The following is a 13201-nucleotide window of genomic DNA, read 5'->3' on the forward strand; positions in this document are numbered from 1 at the left end:
ACTAGAGAAATGGGCAAACAGGTGCTGCTCAGGACTCCGTGGGGCAATACAGAGGAGGAGTCTAGCACCCAGATTATGTGTAAGTAGCAGCTAATATGCTTGAGACTCCTCGTCCTCTCTCTCATTGTTTCAACCCCTCCATCTCACTCCCCAGGTCTGATCTTCTCTAATGAGCTCTAAAATGAATGAACGGAATCAAAGAGTGATGCATTGGAGAAATACGGATTCAGGAAAGCTGTCGGGCAATAATGTTTATGAAAAATAGATTCATGCAAAATCTGTGAACGTGATCCTAAATAAATTAATTGGTTTTATGTGTGATTATTTGCATATACACCATGTTATACATTTATACAAACTGTTTGGTTCTTTCTATGGAGACATAATGACTTGAACTTTGCATTATTTTAGAGAAACACAATCCTGACCTATGGTGACCTTTCAGTTGTGTGCAGACACTGGCCTAACATGACAGAAATAGGCAGAGGCTTCTCATGATCTAAGCACAGATGCTATCAGATCCATCTAATCAAATCAAACAATTAGTAGAGCATGATGACAGAGGCCTTCTCAGTGATATTTGAGGTTTAAAATCAAGAGTGATTATAATGGCACAAATTTAATGACAAAAACTCAACCTTCTGCTTTTATAAATATTCTTATAAATACTCAAAACAGGCCTGCCTTTTCCAGAGCGACAAAATACTGACTAAATATAGACGACATTAAAAAATGTGTCCTTGCTAAACATACGGACACTGCTTTATCTGTCTGTAGTGAATCTGCAGGTTAGCTACCGTCCCACCAGATGAAACACTCATTTTGTGCAAGTGGAGAGGCTGGCCACATGCAAGGAATGTGCACAGGCACATGGTCTCACATCTGCTGTCTGCCCCCCACCTGTGCTACACCATGCCGAATGCTGTCCAGCACACTCTTCAAGCTCATCCACCTGACTCCAGTCTCCATGCTTAGCAGACAGGTGTCTATAATTAACTAATCTGTTCCAAACCTCTCTAATCCCTCATACACAGCCATGGTTCACACACACACGCAAATACATTCTCAGGTGAAAGTGCGTGTACACAAACTGTTTCTTTAAAGCCTGTCATGCATTATGTTACACTGTCCGGCCAAAAAAAAAAGTCGCTCTTTGGATTTAATAGGCAAATGCTTAAGTGTCTATGACTGAATCATTATTGCAGTGAATATTATGTTTCTAGCATGTTATGTGTTTGCCAGTAGTTCTTTTAAATCTAATTGATGAAGTGTGTAGCTTTTCATTTCTTAAACATCCATGTAGGAAAACACATCATGGCCATATTTCAGAATGACAATGTCAAGTTTCATCAGGTTAAAATTGTGAAAGAATGGTTGGGAGGGAGCATGAAGAATCATTTTCATACAGGAAATGGCACTTGATCTTGCACCTCTTGAAATAACATAACATTTATTTCCATCAAGAGATGCATCAATTTTCGGTCAAGATCTTGTATTGACAATGCAAGAGGTGAGCACTCTGTAAAGTCTAATCCCGCAAATCGCAAAGACTTTCAATGAATTTAAGGTCTGGACTCAGAGGTGCCAATTCATGTGGGAAAATGATTCTTCATGCTTCCTCCCAAACATTCTTTCACAATTTGAGCTGGATGAATCTTGACATTGTCATCCTGGAATATGGCCATGATGTGTTTTCCCACATGGTTGTTTAAGAAAAGAAAAGCTACACACTCCATCAGTTAGGGTTAGAAGAACTGTTGCCAAACATATAACATGCTAGCGTCACAATTATCTGTGGCCTGTTGCACAAAGCCGGTTTCAGTTTCTACCCAGGTAAGTTCAAGATTAGTTTGAGCAAACTCTGGTTTTTCAGGCTCATGAAGGTGCATGGATTGGTTTTTAGCGGGTTAACCTGCTCCAGATCAGGTTTTATTCTGGGTTAGAGATCGCAAACCAAAACTCAGCTGTGAGTAAAGTGACATGTATCTGATGCAATAAAGCCACGCCCTCTGTATCTCTCAGTCCAATTTAAATCAGTTTATAGTGAAAACATTTTAGAGACAAACTTGCTCACCTTTTGCTACTAATTATTTATTAAATTTATATTATATGAATTATAATTATGTATAATTAATTTAATTATTATATTAATTGACAATATTAAACTTTGCTTTTAAATTAAAATAAATATAATACATGCATGAATATATACATTTAAAACAGGTTAAGCTTGCATGTATTCTATTGTGATCTTTGTGAAACTATATAAATTATAAGGCCTATATTTGTTTGTTTCACATGCATTGATATAGTCAGATATTTTCTTTCAGTTGCCTTCTCAAACTTTCAAACTTTGTAAGTGCATTTCATGATATTTTTCATAACGATGTCTTAATCTTCAGAAGAGTAATGATGTCCTCGATTATGTAGGTACACTCTAAAAAATGCTGGGCTGTTTCAACCCAAGTTTGGGTCAAAAATGGACAAACCCAACCATTGGGTTAAATTTTTAAATGCATTTTTGAACCCAACGGTTGGGTTTGTCCATATTTGACCCAAATTTGGGTTGAAACAACCCAGCAATTTTTAGAGTGTAGGTAAACTCAAGTCCAGATTGATGCGCCTCCTTTTCACACTCACAGACAGGTGAGCTAATAGTGGATCACATAAGAAAAACAGACAGGCCCGTACCAGCCTCGACAGCGTCATTGAGGTCAGTGTTCTGTGTTGCTCAAGCATCATGCATCAGTGAGAATAAATCATAAAATAAATTCCAAGATAAATTCACATAACATGTTATAAGGACTACAAAGCTGAACAAGTGTGACTGGAGTACATGGGTATTCAGGGTATGGGTGCCTCTGAAAACTTAGGCAGCTGACTTGCCTTGCTATCCTATCAGGAAATGACTTTGTAGTGAATGAACGTATCTTACAATACTGATTTTGGGGTTGGCTTGTCTTGGGTGCAGAGAGCCATTTTTCTCTTTTGGGAGCATTATACTTTTTTTCCTGCGCACCCCCTTCTATGTCCCAACCGGGTTGGTGCACCCTCAATGCCCACTTAAAAAAAAAAAAAAAAAAAAAAAACGCAACAAAGCTTTGTTTTATCGCCATATAAAGACTCATGTTTAATCACGCGCAAATAACCAGAACACGCATGACAATAACAACATCAACAAAGTTTCAATACAATGCAACAAAGCTACGCACAAGCTTCCACTTTTAAGAGGACGAGTGACAGACACAGGCTCAGTAAAGTATTGTTATTTTCAGCCGTGTCAGCACCTGATCTCATTCCAGCTGCGGTGCGCTGATGCGGTTATTTTTACTGATTTAAAATACATCAAACACACACATCGAATTCACAGTTCAGTCTTTTGAAATTGTAGGTTTTGCTTGTCAAGTTATTACTTTACTACAGAGCAAACAGGAAGGCTGCCCATCTCACTCATTAAAGGTCCCGTTTTCGTGATCCCATGTTTCAAACTTTAGTTAGTGTGTAATGTTGTTGTTAGAGTATAAATAAAATCTGTAAAATTTTAAAGCTCAAAGTTCAATGCCAAGTGAGATATTTTATTTAACAGAAGTCGCCTACATCGAACGGCCAGTTTGGACTACATCCCTCTACTTCCTTCTTTAATGACGTCACTAAAACAGTTTTTTGACTAACCTCCTCCCACAGGAAAACACAAAAAAGGGGGCGTGGTCTTGTTGCGCTCCCACGGAGAAGAGCAAGAGTTGCGTTTGTAGAGTGTGTTTGTCGCCATGTCATCGAAACGGTCTTATTTTCATCCTGCAGTCCAATCACCTTTGTTTGGCCTTCCCAGGGACGCTGTACTTAGAGATCAGTGGTTACAATTTATGTTTAACTCGGTTCCCGAAAATTATAATTGTGGTATCCTTACTGCAATTGTTAATGTTGGACTGCAGTGCACATAATGGCCACAAGAGGGGACTATGTATATGGCTGTTTTCCGTATGTGGTACTCTTCTGAGTGAGTGCTAACGTTGTACATTTTCTGTCGCTGCTTATGGAGATTAAAGAGTTCAGTCTCTCTGGAATTATTGTCTTTTGTGTTCATTTGGCACAACACCACAATAATCCACATGTAAAACTATGTGCAGCACACGTTATGGTAAGAGGCATGACCTTTCCGGGCAAGGAGCGCTAAGCTGCTGTCGAATCACAACACAGGAACCGCTGGAAAAATCAGAACTCGTTACATATTTCTGAAGGAGGGACTTCATAGAACAAGGAAGTCATCAGCCCGTTTTTATGACAGTGGAAACAGCGGTATACAGATAAGTAAATTATGTGAAAAATACTTTGTTTTTTTACACGCGAAACATATTGCACACTATAAACACAATCAAAGCTTCAAAAAAACACGAAAAAAAGGACCTTTAACAACTGATTCTTCCATTCTTCTTACCTTTACTGATGATGCTGCGACTCTTCTTGTTTGCATGTGTTCCTTCTTTGTATGTTCCACATTTAGTTTTTCTCATCTAATAACAAATTTGAGCATTATGAGGCTTAAATTTACAAAAATAATGGCAACTGTTTGAATTCTTCCAAACCGCGCACTTGTAAGTGTTTCTTTTGTTAACTGAGTGATTTCGTCATTGCCTGATGTCTGAAAATAATAAATGCTCACCAAAATGATTTTATATGACAAATAAAGCATTATAGCTCATTTATATTTATTTAATTCACTTCAATTTAAATTTAAAAACAAAAATAAATTGTAATGCTATAATTACATTTTTTAAATTGTGGTTGGCATATCGCGGGCCGCATTTACATTCGTGATGGACCACAGGTTGAGAACCACTGGCTGTCTTCTTCTACGTTTCTATCAAAAACTAATAAATTATAGTTTTTTATTTAAAATAAAAGTGATTACAAAGGAAATGTTTACTGTTCATGTTTTTTTATTGTATGGAAAAATCCCACTTAAAAAAACAGACCGCCATTACATTTTTCCTCTCGCGTACCCCTGGGGGTGCGCGCACCACACTTTGGGAATCCCTGGTGTAGAGGAACGGGGCCTTTAGAATTGTCATAACACCCCCTAACACCCACCTGCCCATTACGGCATCCCTGGATATGCTATGCTTTTCAGAATACTATTTTAATTAAAATTATTGGATGCAAAAATGGAGGCAAATGAATACAAGCCTACAGGGGCAGGGTTTAACCAGACTAAATGATTGGAGAATCCCTGCATGTCTCCAGAGAGAAGTCTGTCAAAAGAAATAAAAAATGAAACACTAATAATTTACAATAATATTTATAACATCAACTACCCACTGGAGAAGTTTTGAGCATTGCCTATAGTGCCTGATTGTAACTGACCTTACTGTTATTCATTTAAAATATAATTTTTTAATAATCTTACTCTGAGACCATACTTAATTTTAGATTAGATTTAATTGAAACCACTCCCACAGCCTCCCACAATGCAATAGTTTCACATGTGATGCTTAGTCAGTGTAAATAAAATCTGCAATGTTTGTCATTAAAGGCTTTAACACTTTAGTACAGTTTTCACAATTCTTAGCTAATGCATTCAAAGACTATTTGCTAAGTATGAGTCAGCTAAGTACAGAAATGTATGAAGCATGCATTTTCAAAGCAGAAAGACTTTCAAGTTGAATCTTTGGATGAAGCAGAATATCACTCTTTCTGTACCTCAGATTGTCTTAAAAAAGAAAAAAAAAGATGTTAGATAAACAGACAAACCTAGAAACCACAGACATAAACATACAGATCTGCCTAGACTTGCCCAACTTTATAACCCCTTTCACTATTAACATCCAACAGATCCTGTGCATACATAACACACATACACACACACACACACACACACACACACACACACACACACACACAGGCATAAGGTCAGGATCCTACCTGCAGGTTATAGGTAGTAACAGATTAGCAAGCTTCTACACCCTCTATTTTCAGATGCACATCCATCACATCCAACACACAAACATCACAGAAGAGTGAGGAAAACAACTCCCAGAGATTCCCAGTATCATGATGCTACACTTCTGCATTGTACACAAAATTATTGAATTGCTCAAGGATTATTCTGTCCGTGTATCTGAGACCCAAGTGAACAATATATATATCAGGAGGTCAGGAGCACCGTCTTCAAGGAGAGGGCATTCAGCTCAACTGACTCCAGGGGCTCAAAAGGAGCTCTCTGTATAGGCCCAGCAAGACTACAGTGAGGTTCCATGATGGAATAAGGCATGGCCTAGTAGGATTTAACCTCCTGGTGCCTCTGAGGAACCCAATGATCAGGTTGTGCTTCCCTAAAGACTTACTGTCCACTGCATTGTGATGTGCTGCTATGGCGGCCACATACACCTTAAAGGTGGAGGCAGACAGCCGTCCCTCCAACCTCTCCTGCAGGAAGGAAAGCACTGTCACGACTGCACATCTCTGTGGGTCATCACCTTGAGAAGGACACCAATTAGATTTAAAAGACTTCACTTCAAAGCATAGGCCAGTCTCGTAAAGGAGGCTCTAGCCCGAGTGATACTGTCTATCACTAGTATGTCCCTTCCAGGGGCCAGACTTGGAGATTCCAGAGGTCTTGGCATGGGTGCCAGATTAATGTGTTAAGGCGTTAAGACATCTACCTTCCTCTGAAAGCCTGCAATAGTTTGCGCTTTCGACAGTGGACAGGGGTCATCGTAGGCACTCTGATTTGTCTGCGGCTGTGCAGCTCCATACACAGCAGAGTGCGCTGCACTGTGTGTTGTGACACATTCTTCCCATAACCATCATAACAATTTTGTGTTACTTGTGTTGTGCCACAATAGACCTTCTGTTGGCTTGTACCAACTGGGATAGCATTCGTTGCACTTGGTTTGTGGTTTGTCCCTCCTCGGACCACTGTTGGTGGTTTCTCACCACTGCGGGAGCAACACACAAGCCTTGCCATTTCAGAGATACTCTGATCCAGTCACCTTGCTATAACAATTTGGCCCTTGTCAGTCACTCACATCTTTATTCCTGCCCATATCTCCTGCATCCAACACGTTGATTACGATGATTATTTCCCGTTCCACCACATCCCAAAGGTGCTCTATTGGACTGAGGATTGATTGAGGATCTATTGGATGAGTTGAGCTTTGTGACATGACACATTATCCTGCTGGAAGATGATGGCGTGGTCATAAAGGGATGGACATGATCAGCAACAATACTCAGGTAAGCTTTGATGTTTGAATGATGCTCAGTTGGTACTAAGAGGCCCAAAGTGTGCTGAGAAAATATCCCCCACACTATTACACCACCACTACCAACCTGAATTGTTGATACACAGCAGGATGGATCCATGCTTGTTTATGCCAAAGTCTTATCCTACGATCTGCATGTCACACACAAACTGAGACGTTTTTCCAATCTTCTATTGTCCAATTTTAATGAGGCTGTGCGAATTGTAGCCTCAGTTTCCTGTTTATAGCTGACAGGAGTGGCACCTGGTGTGGTCTTCTGCTGTTCAAGAGCATCTTTTTCAAGTTTGGACATGTTGTGCATTCAGAGATGCCCTTCAGCATATCTCAGTTGTAACGAGTGGTTATTTGACTTATTGTTGCCTATCTGCCCGAACCAGTCTGGCTATTCTTCTCAGACCTCTAGCATCAAGGCATTTTCGCTGACAGAACTGCCATTTATTGGAAATTTTCTCTTTTGCGGACAGTTTGCTATAAACCCTAGAGATGGTTGTGCATGAAAATCCCATAGATCTGCAGTTTCTGAAATACTCAGACCAGCCTCACAGGCACCAACAAAAGGCTGGTTCACACTGTGTGATTTTGGCCAAGATTTGGTCGTCTGAGACAAATTTTGCAAATCCTAAAATATTCCTATAATCCTAGCCTAAAATCTGTTGTCTTTGATCGCTAGTTTGACATGTTCACCGACAGCCGGTTAATGACCGTTGCGATAAAATTTTACCTCCGACGAAATACTGGCAGTGTCAGAAGATTTGGCGCACAATCCTCCAGTGTGACTTCTCCTACGACGAACGTCAAATTGTCTTCGTTTTTCAAGACAATCCTCAGCTTTGGCCAAGATTTGGTCGTCGGAGACAAATTTTGCAAATCCTAAAATATTCCTGTAATCCTAGCCTAAAATCTGTTGTCTTTGATCGCTAGTTTGACATGTTCACCGACAGCCGGTTAATGACCGTTGCGATAAAATTTTACCTCCAACGAAATACTGGCAGTGTCAGAAGATTTGGCGCACAATCCTCCAGTGTGACTTCTCCAACGACGAACGTCAAATTGTCTTCGTTTTTCAAGACAAGCCGTGATCAAAATGAATGATAGAGATGTCGTTGTTAGCCACCATTTCAGTCCTGTGTGTAAAGCAGCTCACTGTCAACGAATGTGTATGTTTTGATGATGTAAAACTCCGGACAAGTTTTCATGTCCGCGTCCGTTTTTAACACGTTTTGACTGTCGTGCAGTCTGACATTAATGACAGCTGAGATCACACAGTGTGACATGAGGATCATGTTCGTACAGTCTGACAAGTAACCATCATCGCAAAGGACTATTATAAATCGCACAGTGTGAACCCGGCTAAACATGACGTGTTCAAAGTCACTTAAATCACCTTTCTTCCTCATTCTGATGCTCAGTTTGAACTTAAAGCAGATTGTCTTGACCATGTCTACATGCCTAAATGCATTGAGTGTGATACTAAATGCTGCCCTGTGATTGGCTGATTAGATATTTGTATTAACAAGCAGTTGAACAGGTGTACCTAATAAAATGATCGATGAGTTTATATGTGCACACACACACACATACATACATGCAAAAGATCCAATTTGGGGTCAATATGATAAATTTATTTATTTATCTTTTTTACGAATTAATATGTTTAGTCAGCAAAGATATACCCTTGTAGAAGGTGACATTCTCAGGACCTTGTGCAACTTTCCTTAAAAGTTCTCTAAAGGTGACGAAAATTCCGAACCTTTACAGAACATTCGGGATGTTCATAAAACGTCCTCTTTTGTTAGGAAAGTGCTGCAGTTCAAGGTTCCTTATATGACTTATATGATTTTATGGTCAGAAAAGAACATTACAAAGAGGATATTTGGGACATTAACAGAACGTTCGCACATGGTCCCCTATTGGTCATTAAATAACGTTCCCGATATGAGTTTAGGGGATGTTCTATTTTTATTTTATGGTCACATAAGAACGTTACAAAGAGGACATTTGGGAAGTTAACAGAATGTACTATATATGTTCCCCTGAACATTCCCAGAATGTCCTGAATGTTCCCTGAAGGTCCACCAAATAACATCCCCCAACCCTTAAAAAAACTCCACATTGTGACCGTCTTTGAATGTTCTGGGAACGTTACTAGGTGACAGGTTACCCCGCTAGAAATTTTATGTTCCCAGAACATTCTCAGAATGTCCCCACTGGTTTTAAGGATGTTGTCTAGTAACGTTCCCAGTATGTTCAGAGATGGTCACGATGTGGAGGTCTTTTAAGGGTTGGGGGACGTTATTTGGTGGATCTTCAGAGAACATTCAGGACGTTCTGGGAATGTTTAGGGGACTAGTGCTATAGGACATTCTGTTAACTTCCCAAATATCCTCTTTGTAACGTTCTTATGTGACCATAAAATTAACCAAATTCGAACATACCCCTAAAGTCATATAAGGAACCTTGAACTGCAGCACTTTCATTACCAAAAGAGGACGTTTTATAGGAACATCCCTAATGTTCTGTAAAGGTTCAGAATTTTCGTCACTTTTAGAGAACTTTTAGGCAAAGTTGTGCAAGGTCACAAGAACGTCGCCTTCTACGTGGGTGTTTTATAGAAAATAATAAAGTTTGAAGTCACCGTTATAGAGGTGAGCATTTGCTTTATGTGCTCTTGATTCTTGATGTTTTAACATTAGATTTTCTTTAACTGCTTTAACTGCATTTCCAAAACATGCTTATTACAGCAAAAATTGCAAAATAAACTCTGATCAGATGAATTTGATTATTTAGTGATGACTATTTATTGATCATCACCAAAGTCTAAACTCTGACTGTTTTAACTGTTAGTTTTGCGTTAATTAATGGTTAGTTTTTTTTTGTTTTTTTTTAGTTTTATTTTTAAAATTCATTATACAGAGTTTTGAGCGCTGTCTAATAGAGACAAGACATCATGAATCAGCATATGAACGGCAACAATGTTGACAATGAACAAAAATCTTTTTTCTGACTTCAGTAACTTGTTTTGTGATGCTCAAAGTCAATCTGTTTATCTGAAAATTTTGTTATCATTGTTGAGGTTCATGCGCAGAATCTTCATGTTGGTGCGAGTCTACATGATCCTGTCTGAATTTCTGCACAACAATAAGAACTTCCAAATTATTCAACGCAGGACAAGATTTCATACATTATTACAATAACATAAAAAAAATACAATATTCAGAAATCAGGGAATAAGACCACTGTGCGATAAAATCATCAACGATGAGCAACAAAAATCCATTCGATCATTTTTTTTTTTTCTCACAATTATTTTTTGTAACAAATGTGCTTTAAAAACACACAATTACAACAACTGGAAAAAAAGTAAAGTTAAAACGTCAAGGGTCAGGAGCCAAACTAAAGCAAGCACTTACCTCCGTAACGGTGACATTTATAAATTTTGATAAAACATCAACACCTCATTGGGGTGGTTTCCCGGACAGGGTTTAAATTAAGCCAGGATAGGCCTTAATCCAGAATAGTTAATCGTGGTTCAAAAAATGGCTTTCTGAAACACAGATTAAGTACAGATTACTAAAACCTGGACTATGGAGTCTTGAATTAAAATAAACTAGATTAATTTAAATCCAACTGTGCTAATCTGAATTAGCATGAGAGAGGTTGCCTGTAAAACATGGAATGAACCAAGAAAAGCTTAAAATTGCATGGAACTGAGAAACAAATTCAAGGAAAACAAAGTCAGCAAAAAAGACTCCAGTATAAAAACTTAACTAAACAAGAGACATTTATTTTAAAGCAAGCAAAATACATCAGCTGTGAAAAAAAAAGAAATGTCTCGAAATCTGTTTGTAATGAATTATTTTTAAATAGATGAATTCTATATAATAATCATATGATTATTAATGCTTTTGTTTTGTCCTTTACATAACTACTTTCACATGTGATATGTGTATGATTTTGGCAGTCTAGAAATGATACTGGTTTGATCCAAAGCACTATCATAGTGTTTATATATATATATATATATATATATATATATATATATATATATATATATATATACACACACACACAGTGTATGCCAATATCGATATATATCCAAATAATACATGTGTCTTTTTTGAAACACAACGTTAATCTGAAGTTAACATGGTTTAAAATAGTCCTAGACTTAGTCTAGTCCAGAGTTTAATAAACTGATTTCCAGGAGGAATACTAGAGCTACTCAGTATACAGGACTAAATTGAGGCCTAAATTAAACCTACCATGGGGCAGGTTTGACTTCAGATTAACGTTGTGTTTCAAAGAAGTCACATGTATTACTTATTACTTGGATATATATATATATTGTTATACACTGTGTGTGTGTGTGTGTGTGTGTGTGTGTGTGTGTGTGTGTGTGTGTGTGTGTGTGTGTGTGTGTGTGTGTGTGTGTGTGTGTAGGTGTGCGTGCGTGTGTGTGTGTGTATATATATATATATATATATATATATATATATATATATATATATATATATATATATATATATATATATATATATATATATATATATATATATATGGTGCATTTTTTAGAAAGATGGGAATATGGAGAGACTTCTTACTGTTTAATGTTCTATCATGTAAATGTTTTTGTTATGTTAGTGTTTTTTTGAGAATACCATTGTGGTGAAGTGTTGAGCTTGTGCTTTGGTTGCCCTGCCAATAATGACTTTCTTTTTTATGCAATGAAGCAACCACTATGATAGTGCCTTGAATCAAACCAGTATCATTTCTAGATTGCCAACACTGATTATTGCATGTGTAAATAGTTATGTTTAGTTTGTTGCTAAAGGACAAAACAAAAGCATTAATAATCATTGAATTATTATAATTCATCTGTTTAAAAATAATTAATTACCAACAGATTTCCAGGTGTAATACCACCAATTTCAGAAAGCCACTTTTTAAGCCACGATTAACTATTCTAGATTAAGGCCTATCCTGGCTTAATTTAAACCCTGTCCGGGAAACCGCCCCTTAGTGTTTAATGTTTCTGTTATCTGAATTTTGTGAGGTTACCATTGTGCTGGAGAGTAGAGCCTGTGCTTCAGTCAATGATGAGACAGAAATACTGACATGTTGCTTTATTTAAAGGCTGCAGTAACGGCACAGTTGTTAATGCAGCAACACAGCAGTTACATTAGCTTGTGCATGTGCTAATGACTTACTGCGAGAGATTTGCATTCTAAAGAAAAGTTTTCATAACAATCCAAGAAATACCTGTAAAAAGTTTTTTTTTTTTTTTTTTTTTAAAGACATTTATGAAAAAATTGTTTTTATTTGAACAGTTGCTTTTGTTAGTCAATTTAGCTCTAATTTTTAATTCAATTTTTTGACAAGGGCAGTAGGGACGTTCTGAGAACATTTCTAAATAAAGTATGGTTCCCTAAATGTTCAGAGAACATCTTGACTGTTCTGTGAAGGTCCACCAAATAACGTCCCCCAAACCTTAAAAGAACTCCACATCATGACCATCTCTGAATGTACTGGGAATGTCACTAGGCAACGTCCTTAACACCAGTGGGGACATTCTGAGAATTTTCTGGGAACGTAACATTTCTAGCAGGGTATTGCCTACCAGACGAATTGGAGCATTATGGGTGCCTCTCTCACTCTTCTGAATAAATTTAAACATCATCTCAAATACTTAGAGTTCTCTTCATGGATTTCTCATCTGCTTTCAACACAGTCCAACCTCATCTTCTTTTAAAGTGCCTTTATGATTTAGATGTTAGTAGCTGAATGATTTCATGGATTAAGGTATTTAAAAAAAAAAACGACCTCAGCGTGTCTGCATCAATAATATCACGTCTGACTACTTGGTTTTAAATACTGATATACCACAGGGATGTGTACTGTCTCCAATACTGTTCTCTGTATATATTAATGAATTACAGTGA

This window comes from Chanodichthys erythropterus, chromosome 11 (assembly GCF_024489055.1).
Source record: "Chanodichthys erythropterus isolate Z2021 chromosome 11, ASM2448905v1, whole genome shotgun sequence".
Taxonomy (NCBI): domain Eukaryota; kingdom Metazoa; phylum Chordata; class Actinopteri; order Cypriniformes; family Xenocyprididae; genus Chanodichthys; species Chanodichthys erythropterus.